The sequence below is a fragment of the Rhamphochromis longiceps genome, linkage group LG5, assembly GCF_057381845.1.
Source record: "Rhamphochromis longiceps isolate RC_006_pf linkage group LG5, R_longiceps_female_GT1.1, whole genome shotgun sequence".
NCBI lineage: Eukaryota > Metazoa > Chordata > Actinopteri > Cichliformes > Cichlidae > Rhamphochromis > Rhamphochromis longiceps.
In genome coordinates this window covers 28106005-28126163 of record NC_140561.1, presented here as the reverse complement: position 1 = coordinate 28126163, position 20159 = coordinate 28106005, and the positions used below count along the sequence as shown (strand labels likewise).

Below are 20159 nucleotides of genomic sequence, written 5' to 3'. Positions count from 1 at the left end.
AGTCAGACAGGTTGCAACCACGTAAGGGTACAGTGTTCCTCAGTCAATATGACTATTAGGTAAGGAGTGATCGCAGACTTTGTGAAGAACAGTTGATGAAACATGTCCCAAGTTTTGGAGCAAGACAAGTAAACTCAATGTTTTGTTCTTTATTGTTTCAGTTACACTGATAGTAAACGCCTTTTGTTGAATGAGTGTTACGGGGCAAACAAAGGGAGGGGGAGACGGGTAAGTAACAGACAGTTTAAAAAAGACTCGAGTTGTTGTATGTGTAGAGTGTTGCTAACAGGTGTTGACAGCATATGATCAAAGACCACAAGTTTAAAGATCAAAGCATCTGGACAGAGTTTATGATACTGTGAGAGGAATTTACAACTCTGGAAGTTATCACATTGATTATCGTTCTGTCTCCTATCTTATTTTGACATAATCAATAGGAATGAGCCCTTGGCCATTTTGACTGGCCAACAGCAACTGATAAGACATAGTATGGTTGATGTCTTCAGTGTTTTCTTATCCTGGTTTTTCAGTCTAAATGATTTTTATCTTTCCAAAATGTTCCTTGCATTGTTTGAGTGCTCCTCGTGACAATAGTGACACAATGAAGCACTCATCGTGTCACTGTATTAGTTGAGGGCTGATAGAATATCTTATCCTCGGGCAGTTTTTGCAGCATGGATACTGAAATATTTTTTCAACTTGTTGTCGCTTGTCCACAGTTTATCGCCTCCTCTGCAGCCAAAGATGTTACGTGAGTTATCAGGATCTCGTGCTGGTTGAACCGGATTTTCTTGACACTTTCACAGCTGACTATATTTGAATAGTAATTTAGTATTAAGAAATAACAGCAGAGTATCTAGTCTCCACTCTAAACTCCTCAGAATGTTCCTTATTGAATGTAACCCTAAATAAAAGTTAAGATTTCATCAATATGTGCATCCATTTTTGAGAAAAGATACACAAAAAAGCAATTCCCTGGATTACCCACTGACATGCTTACACATTCAACTCATGCTGTGCCAAAAGTTCACACATGGGGTTTCTGTTTAGTTGGGCTCGCAGCCAGAGGACACACGCATGCTGTACACAGTGAACTATTGCCTAACAGGCTCCAACAGGAAAGCCTCTGAGTTCAGCACTAAGAAATATGAACCGTCAACCCCAGAAGGAATGAATGGGCTGTTTCAGATAAAAATTTGGATGAGCACAGCAGTGCAAGACTGCTGCACAATAGAAGATTTTTAGGAATAAGAGCAGGAAAAGACAGAAACGAAACAAAATAAAACATTTATTATGTAGACTAAGGATGGAGTGAATGGAGATTACAAATATTAATATCAGAAAATGTCAAAAACATGTTTCCTAGAACTGATTTACCCTGGAATTAATAAACCACCCTTCCCAGGGTGTGTGTGCCTCATTAGCGGAACTACAAGCTTCAGTTCCTCTATGACAAAACAATGATGTCACTCAGTGCACAGTGGTCAAAGTTCAAAGGTTAGAAAGGGTATACAAAGTCTGTGTAACCTCACTGTGGCCTTTTTTAAGGAAGGCCGAGAACCTTGGTGTGTGAAAAAACCTGGCAAGGACCGAGTCTCTAACAGTATCATTCTACAGTGATATATCCTAACAAGTCCTCAAATCTGATCGGCCATAGCCACTAACAGCAATCCACCAGTGTGTTTGTCTGTTTAGCTGCCTGCTCTGGTTTGTTTAACATAGCTTTATTTGTAAGGCACTTTTTAAAGTATAATACACTCTGAAAATAACTAAACTGGATTCATGCAACACTCTCAATCAACTTAGACTTCTCACATCACAGGCAATAAATTCAAATTATCCCATTTTGTTTTCTATGATGTTAGTTTGCCCTGAGACAGTGTTAAGCCCCTTTTCCATTGGTACCTACCCATATGGAAAAGATATATATAAATCTTATAAAGTTTGTATCTGTCTTGTGTGAAACTTGTATGAAAAGCATATAAGAGTGAAAACAGATATAAGATCCCTTGAAAAATTATATAATGAAACTTGTATGTTTTGGATACTTCCTAAAACAATATATGAAAGTAATGAGAAAGTGGCCACTTTCATGAGTAAATCATATATAAGTTTTTAATATTTCTTTTCCATATGGGTACTTGGATTGACTCTCCACAGCTCGCCACAGTTTCCAGTGTTTTCCATTAAGCCCTTTTTAGTACCTGCTTGGCCGGGGTTCCAAGCGATCCGACCAGGTACACAGCGTTGTTTTTGTAGCCTTTTCTCTCGTTGCCAGGTTTCAAAAATGGTGGTTTTGATTTTTATGAACGATTCGCTCTTAAGGCTCATTAAGTGACACCACTGACCAGCCAATCGGTGGCATGTGCTCTGAAAACGTCACATTCTTGCCTCAACGTCCATATTTGTTGTAGCATTTGTGTCACGTTTTAATTACAACACAGGACGTTTGGATGCATTGCTATGACAATAACCAGGCACATTAGGTGGTACTCGATTGTAATGGAAAACCAGTTGATCTGAGTCAAGTGGAAAGCTGTGGCAAGTCAATCCAAGTAGGTACTAATGGAAAGGGGGCTTAAATTTAGGCATTATCGAGTGATTTTGGTTGAGAACAAGATCAAAGTTCGGGTTAAGATAAACCTCTGCACAATATTAATGCACTCACTGAAGAGAATGTGTCACACGTTAAGGTAATGAGTGCAGAAGTGCTAAGAACTGCAGTTCTCCTAAAGAATTTGGTGTTCCCTTTAAAAGTGAGTCAGTCACCAGTGAGTAAAATGGCCAGTTTTACAGCAGAAACATGAAGCCTGGTGTAAAACCTGTTCTTTATCTCTTCTTCTTTTTGTCTTTCAGTTGGTCCCTGTTTGAGTCACCACAGCAGATCACCTGCCTCCATCTCACACCAACCCTCTCTGTTTCTTCCTTCACTATGTCCATAAACCGTTTCTGTAGTCTTTCTCTTCTCCTTCCGCCTGGCAGTTCCTTTGCCCCATATATATTCACTACTCCTCTTCTGCACAAGTCCAGATCATCTCAATGTTGCTTCTTTAAATTTGTCTCCAAACTGCTCAACCTGAGCTGTACCTCTGATGGACTCATTCTAATCCTGTTCCTCCCAACAAAAACAAAATCTGCACCTCCTGTCTTTTTGTCAGTGGCACAATCTTCAAACCATCATCACTCCGTATTATCTAACTAATTTATGTCATATCGTTAGTTCATGTATTGTAACTTATTAGGGATAGATACCAGATGGAGATATCAGAGAAAGACACAGCACTCAAAGAATGGAAATCTGTAAGTGAATTCTCTGAAAGATGATTTTTAAGTATTCTATTACTTGTTCTAATTATATTTAGAAACCAATAAGTTGGGGACAGAGCAAGAATAACAACCTGCAGCTAGCACTTCAAAAGCACACACGTGCTATCCAAACAAACCATGACGTCCACTGAGGTAAAAACAGGCATGAGCTCCTTGATATACAAAACAAACAAACCCAGAGTAAAGACACAGAGATCAGCATCCACTGTGTTCACGAGCAGAGTGCATGATCAACTGGATCCATCCGATGCAGAAACACTTTCCCTGCGAGTCCTGAGGTGTTTTACTGTAATCCGCAGTCTGTTTCATGTGTGCTCATTCAATTTCCATCAGGTAGTCATGTTTATGTGTGATTTCTATGAAATATATAAAATATCAAAGAAGCGCTGACATGCTAATGCGGATGATGAGTTCTTGAAATAATTAAAATGATAACTACTTGTTTGCTTTGTGTTTCACACATGTACATGTTTAAATTACACAGTTTACACGGAGATTGTGAACTTGACCTTTGACACACTTAGAAAAAAAACACCTCACTGGTTAAGTTGTGTTGTAAACACTTTTATCTGTTTTCATCACAGCAGCCTTTTTTTCTGCCTGTTCCTCACTTTGGATGTGAAACAATTGAAACAGCTCAAACTGTGAAGGTCAAAAACATCTGTTGTTGAAATGCAGATGTTGCCTTTGCAATTTATAAGCCAGAATGCTGAATTGTAAAATTCAGGATATTCACATCTTGTACTGGTTAATAGTCATGTTGATGTTCTAATGTAGCTACATGCTTGTGCTGATAGTGTCTCTAAACCATGAGACTAGAAGGGTTAGGGATCATTGTCCTTGGCTGTCAGTCTTTGTCAGCTATCTCAGCCAGTTCCATGTATGAAGCCAAGTGGAGCTTTATACACTGCAATTAATGTTAAAACGTTTAACAGGGATGGGCCAGTGTCCAGTGGAGCTTTTTTCTTTTTCTGAACTCGCTGACTCTTTCCCCGTATGCAGCTTGCATTCCAATGATTGCACTTTGTAAATAATCACGACTGATGTAATTGTGTCCTTCTTTGAACTCTCTCAGGCAGAGGAAGTCTGAGAGCGTGTCTCTCTCAACATCCTTAGTGAACGTTCTCAACTTGTTTCTCCCTTTCCTTGACCACGTTTTCTTCATCATGTTTGGGTGGCTTTTCGTGTCCAGTATGAAATGCACTTTTTTCATCTGCCTGGGATCTTCCAGTTGCTTCTGCATGTAAATCAGCCCAGGAAAGTTTTCACGTTCTACATCTAAGCCTGTGGACTGCCACTGGATTTTGTTAAGCAGCGCTATACCTGAATACGCACTCCTTCACACAGTCTGGTGAGAGCATTTGCACGCACAGTACTTCTTGGTGCAAGATGTAATGAAACATAAACTGTTTTCAGTTCATTAACTTCTGCTATAAAACCCTCTTCCTCCCATATTTGGCCATGATTTCTTTCCATCTGAGTTCACAAACATGCACATACAATGCTATTTGTTCAATATTGTTCAGGTACATTGACTCATCACGGGTAACTGACTATGCTGGAGCTGAACTGATATTCTGTATTTGCTAACTAGTGATGTTTGTTGCCAATTTTAAGGTCAGAAATACAATCACAAGGGTGATTGTATTTTTGGAGAGAGGCATATTATTATTAGCTTTTTAATTATCTCAGTTTTGTTTTTGAAATCTGAGATTAGAAGCTCTGATGTTATAATAAATTTCATTTAATTTGATTTACAACAACAGTCGCCTCAAGGCACCTTATACTGTAAGGCAAATAAGTGATAATAAAGACCCTAAAACACAGCACTCTTTCTGTTGGCCATCTGTGAATGGCTTCTTGCCACTTGCTGTTACCTGAACTGCCTCAAAACTACCAGCAGCCCTGGGGTTTGAAGATTTGAACCAGTTCTTAGAGCGACTGTTGCACTGCACTGCTGTCAGTTTTAAACAGCCTTTCACATGATCTTGTTTGCGTTGGTTTTACCCAGGTTTTTTCACTTTATGTCTCCTTGCTTGTACTCTCTCATTCAATCAGAATCAAAATCAGAATACTTTATTAATCCTAAAGGAAATTATGTGGGTTATAGTTGCTACAAGACAGAAAGATTACAGAGGTGGAATATATATGATTGACATTTGACTCTAACCTGTGAACAGTGTCATTTTCTATTTTACTGTAGACAGTGTTCAAAAAGGTGTAACTATTGCAGTCTTTACAATGTATTAGATGAAGGAGTTGTACAGGGAGATGGCCACGTGCAGGAATGACTTCCTGTGTCATTCAGTGGTGCTTTTTGGTAAACTCAGTCTCTTGCTGAACATGCTCCTGTGACTAGCCAGCACGTCATGGAGTGGGTGGGAGTTATTTTGTCCTATGTTTTTTGTTATATGATTATTTTAGATAAACAGACATTTTTAAATGTGCTATAGAAATAAACTTGACTAGGGAGCAGGCAGGAGAAGTGGGGGCGTGCAGTGGAGAGAAGAGGAATGAAAGTCAATAGCAGCGTGAGAGAATATATGAGTGTGAATGAGAGGTGGAAGGTGAGCATGCAAAGAGTGGCAACAGTGGAGGTGGATGGGTTTAAATGGCTGGCGTCAGCCATACAAAGCAACAGACAGTGTGCAAGAAAGGTGAATAAGAAAGTGCAGGCTGGGTGGAGTGGGTGGAGATGAGTGTCAGGAGTGATTTGTGACAGAATGATAGCAGCAAGAGTGAAAGGGAAGATTTACAAGGTGGTATTAAGACCTACTATGATATATGATCTGCCACTAACAAAATGACAGAAGTTTGCAACCTCTGGTATAAATGAAAACTCTTGAACGTCAAAGAACTGAAGCAACGCTGTAAAGAGTGGCCGAAAACTCCTCTACCGATTCCTCCATCACAACAATGGGAAAACCAATCAAGCCAAATGATAATAACTTCAAGTTATTGCTGCTAAAAGTGGTTCTACAATAGCTGTTCATTCATAGGGTGTACTCAGGTTTTTAGACTGCATCTTTGACCGGATCAGTTTATGATACATTCTTGTTAAACTGAAATTTTGTGTGGATAGACCAAAATATCTTGCAGCTTTTTGAGTTATCCCAAAAAACAATCAAACAAACTGAAACAACTGTTTGAACCTCCTTAGCAATGACAACCTAAGTGTATTTGAATATAATGTTTTATTGTTTTTGCTGAATGTGAGCAAATGCCTGAAACCAAAAGTTTCAACAGACCTTAAAACCAGAGGAGTAGGTTGTTACAGCAGGCTGTAATCATGTGTTCACTGTTGCTTTTTTTATACTGTCACGATGTCCACTGACTTTGGAGCGTGTGCTGTATTGTAAATCCCCTCTTTCTACTCTTTTCTTCTTCCCTGTCTCTCGCACACACACAGAAAGTCAAGCACCGCAGGGACGTACTTAACAAGTAAAAACAGGAAGTTGCTCACATCCCACCACACATTCCACACACCCTTGCACACACAAGCCCCCTAAAGCACACAGATAATGGAAAGAACAATCGAGGGATGGACAGAAAAAAGGAAACTCTAAACCGCTGCTTTAATGCTCATTGCTGAGGAATGAATGGAATACCACTCGTGTCCCTCTAGGCTTTCCTGCAATTGGCTGAGACAAATTGTGTGGGTGGCAAGGAATTCCGTGATTGGCTGCAAAGGAATGCCGGGACCGTTTAAATTGGACTAGGTTCAAGTTGCTGCGTAATTTAATATTGAAGTGACTAACAGACCTCTTCCTCTTCTCAGCGATTTGAAAAAAAAAAAAAAACTCCATTTACTTACGGGAAGGTTGGCAAACCAGACACACCCTCTTGATTTTTTTCCCTTTTTTTCCATTTATTGATTTGAAGCAGAATGCCTTACAACACACTGAGTCACCGGATGTTGGCAAAATAAATACCAGCATTTAACCACAATACAAGGAAGGTACAAACATCAATTGATGTGGAAGTTATTATGAAAGATGAGGGCAGAAAGAAAATGTAAACAAGTTTTGTCTAAGAATACAAGGGTCACTAACACTTCCTTTCATCAAACATTAATTCCTGGGAAAAATGATCCTAGACTGATTAATGAATGAGACAAATGTTTGGCCAAAAGCAACGAAGGAAAGGACAAATAAGGAAAAGAGGAAATAGGCAAAATGGGAGAAAGAAAGGAATAATGAAAATGAGCAGGGACAGGAAAATTGAATCCACAAGAAAGAAGAAGGGGAAAGAAGAAAGAAAGGGAAAGTGGAGGGAAAGAAACCAAAAGAGAAATATGAAGAGAAGAATAAAGGAAAGAAAGGCCAGGGAGGTGTCGAAAAGAGAAAAGAAGAGGGCAACACAGAGAAATATTATAATAGAGGAAATGGGGTTGGCTATGAATACAAGCTCAGCGACAACTGAGGGACTTTTAAAGCAATAGACTAAGGAAAGTATATAAAGTTATAGCATTGAGGATAATTATAGAACACTGGAGTCTGAAAAACAGGAACGTGAGCATGCAGGAGAGGAATATCATGATGCCATGAAAATGTGCTCAAAGAGGATATGAAGGAAGACTTTCTCTTTTTCTGGGAAATAGAATTAATAATTATGCAATACTGGTTGTACTGGGAGCAGGTATGGTTGTGACTGTAAAACACGAGTTGAATAAAAACTCAATGACTGATAATTTTAAAATAAAATCCAAGCTCATGTGTAACGATACATTTAAAACAAATATTTCATCTTCTCCTCTTTGGTCTTCATCTGAAAAACAAAAATCCAAAATTAAAACACATAATATATAGTAGAAATTAATTTATTGCCACTTGACACGTGCACAGCTTTGAGTTGCATCATTAATAGTACTCGACCTTCTGACTTCAACTCTCCTTGGCCCCAAAACACACACACACACACAAAACAGGCCGTGACCCCGTCTCATCAAAGGTTACCGAGGGTCATCGATGATGAGGACCAAATAGGATTTAGGACATTTTCACATCTCTAGTTCAGTTCGTTTGATCTGAAGAAAAGAATCTGGCACTTTACTCTTTTTAGGTTCAACACACAGATGAGCAGGTGTGTCGCTCACTGGTTTGTTTTTTTGTCATCCTGAATCATCCGCACACACATGACAAAATCTGATTCAGGTGACTGACGGCAGATCAGTTTGCAAAAATGAAATGAGTGATGATTACTGACAATCACTTCAGGCAATGTCATAGCTAAATATAACCTTTTCTTTGTTAAATATAATTTTGACTCCAATTTGCTAAGCTGTTATTTCATTTTTTAAAAATTCAGCTCTTGTGCCTGATTTTTATACCTTTTGTTAAAGGACACAAAGCTTGTTTTGAAGCCAATGGACTGCTGCTATGTGTCTGTGAGCGCAAGGGAGGGAGAAAAAGGAGAGTGGAAAAGTACTAGCTGTCACCGAGCAGAAACAGGAGCTGGAAGCATGTAAATAATAATAATAATAACCACTGCAGCCAAAAAGAGTGTCTGACAAGCCCAGTTGTAAGTAAGCTCTTAAGACTCGACTGTACACTGTGTTCTCGACTTCCTGTTGGGCTCGCTGTAATCACAGCACAATCTCAATTCCCCTGACTTTTTCCAACGCAGATGCCTGAAGATGAGTAGGGTGACCTGGACTCTGAAATACACCCACAGTTCAGCAGATCTGAAAGATAGTCTTTCACTTCTTGCTGCAGAGGTTTTTGGCACAAATATGTAGGTCTTTGGAACAGGCAAAGGCGTAAGACATAATGTTGACACCCCGCATGTTGGTATTAGCCATTGAGACTGGGAGACGAGCTCAGTCCCTCTTGGATGACAAGACCCTCAGGGATGGTGATGATTCATCATTCGGGACAAACAACAGACTTTGTCCTGAAAACTGGGCTCCAATGTGTGCACGGACACATGTGGTAGTAATCTGTTCAGAAGCCAGACATAGTGTCCACTTGAGTCCGGTGTCTATAATAGTTTTAGTACTGATTTGGTAGTGTTTACTGATACTGAGAAGATTTGTCTAATATTTTGAATCTTGTGTGATCTTGGTTGCTGCTTGCCCCATTTACCACCAACTTCCTTTATTACATTAAATCCAATAATGGGCTTTTATGCAACACTGGGATTACTGGATACTAGCATTAGAACTAGAAGACGATTTTCAGGGTGACAGTCCAAGTAAAGCTCTGTTTCTATCCACTCATCACATGGGATTTCACTACCATTAACTGCTAAAGGTACTAGTGGTTCTGTTCCCAAAAGCTCAGTAAGTGGCGTGACAGTCTGTCTACATCCTCGAGAAAGATGGCCCTCCTGACCACAGCGGTACCAGTATCTACACAGGTCACCAAGCTGTCGCGGCCTAGCTGCACATTTGGCACATTCTCTCTTATACTCTTCTTGCCCTTAACCTTGTTGCTTCTAAAGTCTACAGTGTTGGGAAGGTTACTTTTAAAATGTATTCCACTACAGATTACAGAATACATTACAAAATGTATTTTGTAATGTTTTCTGTTACTTACTAAATGAGAGTAATGTATTCTGAATACTTTGGATTACTTAAGGAGCCTCCGGGATGTAATCTGCCAGCCATATTTGGACAACAACCTAGTCCAGTCTCCTTCATTTGATTCTCATGTTAAACACATCAGAGCTGTTCTACAGGGATAACAAAGACATGGTGTCAAACTCACACTGGTGTCCACAGAAGTGTGACGTCTTCAAGAAGAAAGTGCATTTCCTCAGTTGGATGTGGCAGTGGCTGCTCAGATAAATGAGCAGTGTTGGGACTAACGCGTTATTAAGTAACGCGTTACAGTAACTACGTTATTATTGTGGTAACGAGCACGGTAACTAGTTATTATGCCAAAATCAGGAACGCGTTAGACGTTACTGGGATTTAGATAGGGTTGTTACTCGTTACTTCGTGTGGTGGCTATCGCGGAGCTTCCACAGATTCAGTAACATTAGCAAGTGTTGGAGGCAGCAGGTGGATGAAGGAAAAGAGACCCGAGGCGGCCGCCGGTCCAAGTGTGAACTGAACTTCCGGTAAGAAGTTATGACCTGCAGTCTCTCTGGGTCAGATATAAACCAAGTTTAGGTGGAGTTTATTTTCGTTATTCTGACTTTTTCCGTACTGCGTGCTAGCTAGCATGACGGAGTTTCTATACAGCTGGGTGGTGCTATGAAGTTAATGATGTTGAACTTTATTTTGTTCATAAGTTATTAGAGTTGCCAACCGCCCCGTCTGGTATTCAGAGAAAATATTACGCGTTTCTTATTGAGGTGAAAAGGAACAGTTTGTCCCGTAATTCAGCTACAATGAAAAAGACACAAAGCTGGAGTTATTCTGTGTCTTTGCTGCACATCTGCCTCTTCTTCTTTCATTCTCCCCCCTCCCTCTCCCGTTTCTACTTCAATCATGAAAACTGATCAGTGATCAGCTGATCGGCTCTCTTGTTTGTTTATCGCTCACTTTGCGCCGAAAGAGGAAACCAGCGGATGTCGCGCTAAACAACAGCAGCACGTTTAAGCTTGATCAGCTGTTGTTAGAATTTATTTAATATTAATTTCTAGTATCAGCTGATGTTTGCTGGAGCCACAGCTGCAAAAAAGCTGCTGGTCATGATATGGTTTGGTTATCTGAATCATCAGAGCTGAACAGGTGATGGAGAAACAGGTTTACCTTTTAGTTAACATGAATGAGTTGAAGGGAAGTTATGAACTGTTTCTGAGAGACAAATAACCCCAGGATCCTTTTTTATGTAGCTGACAGCTGGTAACTGTGCAGGGGTGGATCTAGCAAAGTGTTGCCAGGGGGGCCAGGTAGGGCATTAACAGGGAAAGGGGGGCACAAAGAAATACTTTTCTGTCTTATTCTCATTTAAAACGTCTCGCTTTAAAAAATAATTATCTGAATCTTTCAACAAACAATTGATAGATTGATACATATATACCATCAGAACAGTGTACATCACTGTCACAACAGCGTTTGTTTTCATTCAAAGGCTTTATGATTTTTCCTATAATGGTGGGCCAGTCTCTAGTCAAAATGCCCGGGCAAATTTTCTGTCCCAGTCCAGCCCTGTAAGCAGCTCATCTGCAGTCTGGCGTTACCTACATCTTCCTATTCAGAAGGCAGAATTTCTGAGTTCTGAGTACAATCGAAAGCAGTTTTTGTGTTGGATGTAAAAGGCGCACATGACTCTGTGACGTAGGCTAGAATCATGGCAGCAGTCAATGACGGTCCAGGCGTGGGATTTCTCTTGTGGAAATATGCACATTATCTTTTCCTTTCTATTGGTAGGTGGCACAGTGCACTTGTGGCAGGTAAGCAAGCTAGAAGACTGGCAAAGTTATGGAAGCAACACATTAACAAGAGAATTCTGAGTAAAACCAAAGTTACTTTCCCTAGTAACTAGTTACTTTGAAAGTAACGAATAACTTGAAGTAACTGAGTTACTTTTGAGAGAAGTAACTAGTAATGTAACTAAGTTACTATTTTAAAGTAACTTACCCAACACTGTAAATGAGTGACCGGCAAAGTAATCCATTACAAAAGTAAGCTGTCATTAACGCAGAACTGCTGCTGTGTTTCAGGCAAGAGCAGTATACAAGCACTATAAAGAAATATAAGAAATGTTTTGGTAAACTGGACTGTACATACTATGTTGTGTATTGTTTATTGATTTAATGCCTGTCAGTTACCCTGTTAACTAAGGGCCGATTACTCAAGGGTAATTACAGATAATCACTTAGAAAAGTAACGCAGGCCAGTCATGGTAATGCAAGCCGACAGTAACACAGTAACTTCTGATTAGACGTTGACATTAAAATCACAAAGGTTTTTCCTACAAATGCATATTCGCCTGGCTGTGTCACATGAATCTGTGACAGCTGTTTTTATAAAGCAGTTAATCTTTATTTTCTTATTTCATGTAAACAGGTCTTCATGAACACAATCTGAACCTTGTATGTAAGAAAACAAACAGAAAATTCCACTTTTAGATGAAGAATCAAGGACTCCGGTGAGATTATTATCAGCAAACCTACGAGATGTTATAAGAGAAAACAGAAGCGAGTTCTCACGCCCTTACGGAAAAAAATGGTCCCATAATGAAATCCCACAAGCACACAACAAGATAAAGAGCTTTTTTTTTAAATTATTAGACAGAAAGTAGTTTGAACCTTTGAACTGATGATTAAAATGTGTTAGAAATGTCTTTATTTGCATGCAAAAATGCAAAAGCACAAAAAATAAAAAAATTACGTTGAATACTAGACCTGGATGAATTTAGTTTGCAAACTTGTACTCAGTGGACTTAAAGAAGAGAAGAGAAGAAAAGAAAAAAAAAAGCCTAATCTTCAACACCAGTGTTCCCAGCCTGAAGCAAGTCCTGCCATTCACTCACACACAAAGAAACTGAGAGATGCACTGCTTTGTTCATCTTCTAAAGCAGTGACTGTGTGTGTGTGTGTGTGTGTGTGTGTGTGTGTGTGTGTGTGTGTGTGTGTGTGTGTGTGTGTGTGTGTGTGTGTGTGTGTGCGTGCGTTCAATTGTGCTTATGTGAGCAGATCTTTAACTCTCCGCTGACCTTTGACTTTCCATGTCTGTGTCTCGGTCTGTAAACGCAGCCTGTGATTTTCCTCCAACAACGTGGCGTTTTTATCATTATTATTCCTCTTAATAAAAATATTATAAGCTACTTTAATTAAGCAAAAACTGTGCTCAGAAAAGGCACTAACAGCCACTTTTCACCATATAGCTACAGTATAATAACAAATATTATAAAACTATACATGGTTTATATGGTACTTTTCATTTCACTTTTTCATCCTTCAAAAACTGAGAAAATATGATTCTTCTCTTTTTCAGAGGATTTTAAATTCAGATTAGTTTCAAATTCCTGTCTACGCTCAACATAAAGTCGCATTAAGCCGATATCATTTCAAACTTGTGTTAAACTGTTAGCCCAACAGTGACTCATAACCAAACACCTATAGCAGTTTAATCTATAAGACCTCTGGATATTAAAATACACTACATTGATGCAATTTAAACAAATGTAAACACACAGGTAAGCATTTTCTCCTGCTAGCCTTTGTTACTTTACCTTCTAGCAGCCATTCCCCAGAAGCCAGTGACTCTCTTTTTTAACTGTAATACATGGGACTCAAACCATCTCTCTATAAAACACAGATAGAAAAAGACCCCTAAATCATTGCACCCCAAATATACATGTAGCATTTCTTCAGTAGCTTTCATAAAGCTGCCATGATGAGACACATAACAGCGTTCGTCTCAGCAGATTCGCGCAAAGTGAACCGAATACTTTCTGCGAGAGTGGACACCCAACATAACTCAGCTGACCTCTGTAACTCCATCTGGTTTTGATCATGAACCAGACACGCCCCCGGACTTCGTAGCCATCCCACTGCTCTGTGTCCCTCATTCATTCTCTTTGCTTTTTCTCACACTCATTCATACACTCATCCTGTGCTTCTGTCAGACTAAACAGTGGAATAACAACCAGTGAACGTGCCGTTCGTCTGCAGGGCGAGTGTTTACACAGTATCCCCTCTCCCACTCTGCGATCACTCTCTCTTTCGTGCACGCTCATTGTCGTTTTATCTCTTGATGTTTTTCCAAGACTGCTGTTCTTGCTGTTTTTCCACTCAGGCTGTAATGACACAGTATGGACGTTAATGGACTGTGCACATGTGTTTTGAGGAAAGAAGAAAGGGATCATATAGCACCTCAAACACATAGTGATAAGGTCCCCCAGCCTAACAATGACATCATCAAAGTCCAGTTCAAACAGCTAAAACAATTATCTTAACGAAAAAGATGAAATAAAATGTTTTGAAGTATTTTAAAGTTATACATTCAACCCTGTTAGATTGCATCAGCGCATCGACTGACTTCCTGCTGCCCTCATTTTTTACTGTTGCAGATTAATTGTCAGATTATAGTCTGCGGTTTTCAGATTGTCTCTCAGATAAGGCCCGATTTAGGCTTCTGCAGGGGAATCTTTGTAAAGCCTACGATGTAACACACGTAAGTGTTTGACATCAGTGCTGACATTTATGCCCGTGTTGGTACATTATGTGTTGATTACCATGTGGTTGTGTCTCAGGGTTTTATAAGCAGTGTCAGCCATGATTGAATCAGGTAACATCCTTTTAGCTAACTTTTTCCCTTCTGGGTCCCCACTCTTTGGTGTGGTCAAACATTTGTCCCTCAGGTTTTTCTACTTCTTCACACATCCGTTCTGATAGTTTCAGCAGTCTATATCCAGGAATTTGCTGACATTTGTGAGTCCTTATTTTGATGCTGTTGTTCATTTTGTTGCTTATCATCCTCTACCTGATAAATTAAAAAGCAGACTGAAATTTATAAAAAGAATCAATGATTGTGAATAGTTGTGGACTGCATTGACCAGCTACAGCGTATTTGCAGCTGAAGTTACCATAATTTGTCTCACTTCCTTTAACTTAACATAAGCAGGGTTGGACATTTTTAAAAAATTAAACATTTTCATGAACATGAATATACAGAACTTTATCCAGGATTTTACTGCTGGCTTCACCTGGATGACATTGAGCACAACGAAGGTGCTATCTCCTTGCAGCTGCTTTGCTCACTAGCAGATTGCCGCAGTCAACCTTAGTTCGAATAGAGCATGTCGGCTTGTAGGCAAACACTCACTAACTAAGTGCTAAACCATAGTGAAACTGGAAACAGGGAATGGTCATCTTCAAAGTAAAACTTTACAGCTGAAAACTTAAATGTTTCGAAAGATCCATCCATTCGCTTCCGCTGGAGCCTATCCCAGCTGTCATAGGGCGAGAGGCGGGGTACACCCTGGACAGGTTGCCGGTCTGTCACAGGGCTAACACACAGGGACAGACAACCATTCGCACTCACATTCACTCCCGCATTCACACCTATGGGCAATTTAGATTAATCAATTAACCTATTCCCAATAAGTACATGTCTTTGGACGGTGGGAGGAAGCTGGAGTACTGGGAGAGAACCCACGCAAACACGGGGAGAACATGCAAACTCCACACAGAAAGACCCCGGCCTGATGGTGGAACTGAACTCAGGACCTTCTTGCTGTGCGGCAACAGTGCTAAGCACCGTGCCACCGTGCTGCATTGCATCTTTCGAAAGATGCAACTTTTAATTTGAAGACAAACCTTCTGGTTTGATCTAATTGTTTTAAGTTTCCGTACCACTCAGTAGGTAAGTAAGTGTTTGCAGAGACGTTGGGATCTTCCACTCGAACTATGGGCGACCCCAGCAACCTGCTAGCAAGCAAAGCAACTGCAAGGTTTAAGAGCAAAAGACAGTTTGGCTCTGTCTTTTGCAAACTGCTTGCAATCAAAGCCTGCTCAAACATGATTGGTGAACAGAGCTTGGACTACAAGCACGGCATATTCTTGCCCTTTGCCTACAAATTCAGTTGCCAGAGATTAAACAGTCAAGACCTCAGCTTCATGTGAGGGTAATTTTGACTCATGTCAAGAGCTTAAAGATGAAAAGAACTGTGTAGCAGGAAGCACTTCCACTTGCATTTAGTTAGTCAGCCTAACCGCCGTGTGCATATGTTTTAAACTACTCTGACACGTTTGCCTTTCTTACATGAAGCACACAGCAGGTGGTAGCTCTCACAAGTGGAAATACTCTGTTTGGTTTAGGGAAGGAGATTTAGAGTTTGGAGGAGGGAGTACACATGGCACAAACTGACTCACCAGGCAATAAGATACGCGATTGAGCTTGGCAGCCTATACCACTATGTCATCAACGTGCAATGTAGGGCGGAAACGCTATTGTGGCGGAGGGGGTGGTTTGTGTGCTTGCTTCGGCAAGCGCGTACGCTAAATTGGATACGATACAGAGAAGATTAGCATGGCCCCTGCGCAAGGATGACACGCTAATTCGTGAAGCGTTTGTGGCTCAGCTGCAGGGGAGGGGTGGAGCAGCGGATTCAGGGCGTTGTGTCAGCGGGAGGCTGGTTGTCACAGACAGCAAGCATCTTCTAATCTGGCCCTCCCTGTTTCAGTAGCCGCCAGGCTCGGAGGAAGACAGCCGATCGGAGCGGCTGATAGGAGCGGAGCTGGCAGCGGGGATCGAAATGACAGAGGACAGACACTGGAAAGTGTAAAATAAAATAAAAGTTGCACAGAACAGCCATATCTGGGTCGTGTCAGGTCCTTTTACAGCTATATCATGAGGCCAGAAACTAAAACAGCTATTTTTAATTGTTGCACTTTGTAGCATTCAAGTTATATATAAAACTACTTTTAAAAAAAGGATCTGGTGTGAGTGCGAACATTGCAGCACAACTTGATAAAGACCACGTTGAAGACCACGTTCAGTCTGCCAAATGCTAGAAAATGTATAAGCCTCCAAAGGGCACGTTCCTCATTCCAGTGGTGGAAAAAGTATATTTAAAAACGACTACACTTTTTTCTAGCCATTTTCTACTTGTACTCTGTTACAACTCAAAGAAAAAAAAATGCAAATTCTGTTTGATTACAATATATCTGACAGCTTTATTTGTTACTGTGCAAATCATCAGACACAACGCTCCATGGATTCTGCTCCAAAGCAGGGCCTCTGTGCTCATATGCATCAGACACTAGGGAGCGAACAGGTTAAAGACCCTTTAATGACTTCACAGGACATCAGAACATGCAGCTCACTCGAGCAGTGCATGTGTGAAAACAGTGTTGATATTTTTCTTTTTTTGTTTCATTTTGTGATTTCTGTGGAACTGAGAAAAAAAGCTATCGCAGTTTTGTTTTGTTTTTTTCTCACTGATTTCCTGTTGTTACGGAAGCCCCACCTTTTATCAAGAACATGCTCACCCCAAATAAAACCACACATCCTCTCCAACGTTGCCTTTTATGTTTTTATTTCATCCTTTTTGATTTATTTTTGTCTTTATCCCCTGCACTCTCTTTGTGTCATTTTCATGCTCTGGCAGCTGAATGTGGAGCCGGTCTGTTGTCTAGTTTAAGGGGCATGTGTGATTTTTCATGCTGTGGATATCGGATGTGAAATATCTCCCTCTCTTCCTGAGACCCTCTGCTCATTAAATCAAGTCTGTGAAAGCTCCTGGGGGGTGGTGTCGAGGCAGGGGGCTGGGTAGGGGGGCACCTGTGAGCCATTTGTGGATCTGACCCCTAATTTTGAGAAACCCCCCGCAGTAACGCAAGACTTCTGGGAAAGAGAAAAGTTGAGCTGTGCTTTGAATGTAGGAGGCCTTCAGTAGCTGATAATGACATGTCTGCTGAGTGTTCAGCAGTAAACAAAAAAAGGGTCTTTAAAAGCCATACAAGAGAGTGAACTAAAATTATCACATGGTTTAAAGGTAATCCTTAAGACTGTGATACAATGGGTACCCCGGAATACTCACTGAACTGATTCGGTTTTGTCACCTGTGAACAATGAACATATTTCAACTTTTAAACCATCATAAACTGGAAAATTTCCATAACTTCAGATCAATAAGTGAAGCTTCTGTGTCATGATCTAAACCTCCAAAGGTGCAAAAAAAAATGCATCTTTGTTTATTTTGCCTGTTGAGCAATTCTGTGGTAAATGTGGTTAAACTTATTGTTATTTATTTGTTAGTAGCTAAATGTAAATCCATTCATCTCCAAGGAGAACAGATATGCTGCATCGGATTTAGCTACTTGCTCACACACCTGCTTTCTTTGGCTAAAGTAATACAATATTATTCAGTAACTATTATTGCAGGGCAGAGTGGTGCAGTGGTTAGCAATGTTGGCTTACTATTGCCTTCATTTCCACTATTTGGCTGGGGTCTTTCTGTTTGGGGTTTCTTCTTCTGTGCACGTTCCTCCTGTGTCTGATTTAGAAAATAGATTTTCGATGAAATAGATATTCATCTCCCCCAATAAATGGAAAAAAATGGATAGATGGAACAATATCTTTAATTATAAGCTAATATGGTAATTAGTAATAATTAGTACAAATCCAAGGTATGCAAAAAGCATACATAAAACACATTCACTTATATGGTTACATTTAACATCCCAGTTGACCCCATTTCCCATTTTGCGAAGAGATGTTACTCAGAAATCTATTTCTTTTTTTTTATCTGATTGATTTTTGGTTTGTTTGTTTTGTTTTGCTCTCTGTTTTTCTGGTGATATTCTTCTTATTGTTGTTGTTGCTGTTGTTATTATTATAACTTTAGGACTTTTTGGTAAGTTTGAATACAGCAGATCCACATCAGTAACATCTGCTCTTCTCTCATCCTAATTCCTCATTATTTCTTCTTCATATCTTTCATTGACCTCATGATGGTTTCCAGTGAAGTCAACCTAAAGTTAGGAAAAGCCTGGACTGTGACAGTCACTGAGTCTGTGTGCACTGAAAAGTGTTACTTGTTCTTCCTGCATCACAAATGAAGGAAGGCTGCTATAACCAACAACAATGCATGCTACAGTACATGCAGTAAATGCAAACCAGTTCTTATTAGCATTTTTCTGAGTTTCATAACTTGAAACTACTTAAGCATAAATCCAACATTGAACATAGCATTATGGTAAAATGGGATTACTTGTGTGCATGTGTGTGTGCATGTGTGCTATCTTGACCCTTCAAGCACATAATTCCCTCTTTGGAGTTTTCCATTGCAGTCCTGAAGAAATTCCCACGCCTTCTTAGAAATGACTGAATGGAATTCCTCAAGCAGCTTTTCTCATTCTCCTTTCCTTTTTTTTTGTTGTTGTTGTGACTGCAAGAAGGCTGCAGGCCTCCATTCATTCTCTATGCTTGTCTTTCATCTCCCTCTTTATTCTTTTATGCCCTGCTCCTGCTCTCATAACCTGTGCACATCTTGTCTCACTTTCTCTATTCTTCTTTCTATGATTTTTTTTCTCTTCATTTTCCTTTTCTATATTTCTTTCTGCTATTATGGTAACTGCAGTGAGAGTGAACCACTTTAAAGCCCTGCTCTCTTCCTGTAAGATTTCAAGGCATGTTTTCTTCTTGTTGCCATGTTTTGACTTTGACAGGAACTTGCTGCAGCCATGGAAACGGAGCAACCTCACTTCACCTGTTTGTGTATATGTGTGTGACCGCAGACCACAGACATACACTAATACCCACATCTGCAGATCTTTTCAGGTTGTTCTGTGATGTTTGTGTGCTGCCAAAAGACAGCAAGCTGCAGGGAAGCTTCCTGTCTGAAAGGAAGAGGCCAGAGTTGATTTTGTACTTCTAGGAAACCAAAGTAGTTTTATCACATCAGAGACAACTGGAAAGAGCTGTAGTATGAGGCTGTAGGAGGAGCTGCTGAGCATGACTTTATTCCTTTGTGCATTTATTTAATTTTAAAGTTTAATGTTGTGTTTTGTGTTTGCTTCTCGTTGTGTTTCTTTGTTTTGGTCATCACTTTTCGTTGATGCATGCATGCAGAGAAGTGACATTGTTATGCAATAATAAGGAAGTGACATGTGGTATATTTTTAAATAGATTTAGATAGATTTGAAACCAAACAGTGCTGTTGCTAGCCTCGAACAACAAGCAAAAAAAACACACTGCAGATTCTGACTTCAATACTAAGATCCAGCTCACCCCTGTTATAATAATTCAAAGCTAACTATACTCTTTAAATAGTTTGAATCTAACATTTGATTCTAACTTCAAGCTATTTTTGGTTGTCAGAATTATCTCTACTTTGTGAGTGTGTGTGCATGTGCACATGTACTAATTCATACTTCATATAAATTAAATACATGAAATGCAATGCCTTGCATGTGCTAAAGAAGAGTTG

The 20159-nt window shown here is 39.9% G+C and overlaps 1 non-coding gene across 1 annotated transcript; it reads left to right on the top strand.

Moving 5' to 3' along the window:
• Positions 1-16199: 16199 nt before the first annotated feature.
• Positions 16200-16307, top strand: LOC146670247 (U6 spliceosomal RNA). The gene has a single exon (XR_014911902.1). It is a non-coding gene; the product is annotated as a U6 spliceosomal RNA (small nuclear RNA).
• The last annotated feature ends 3852 nt before the right edge of the window (positions 16308-20159 follow it).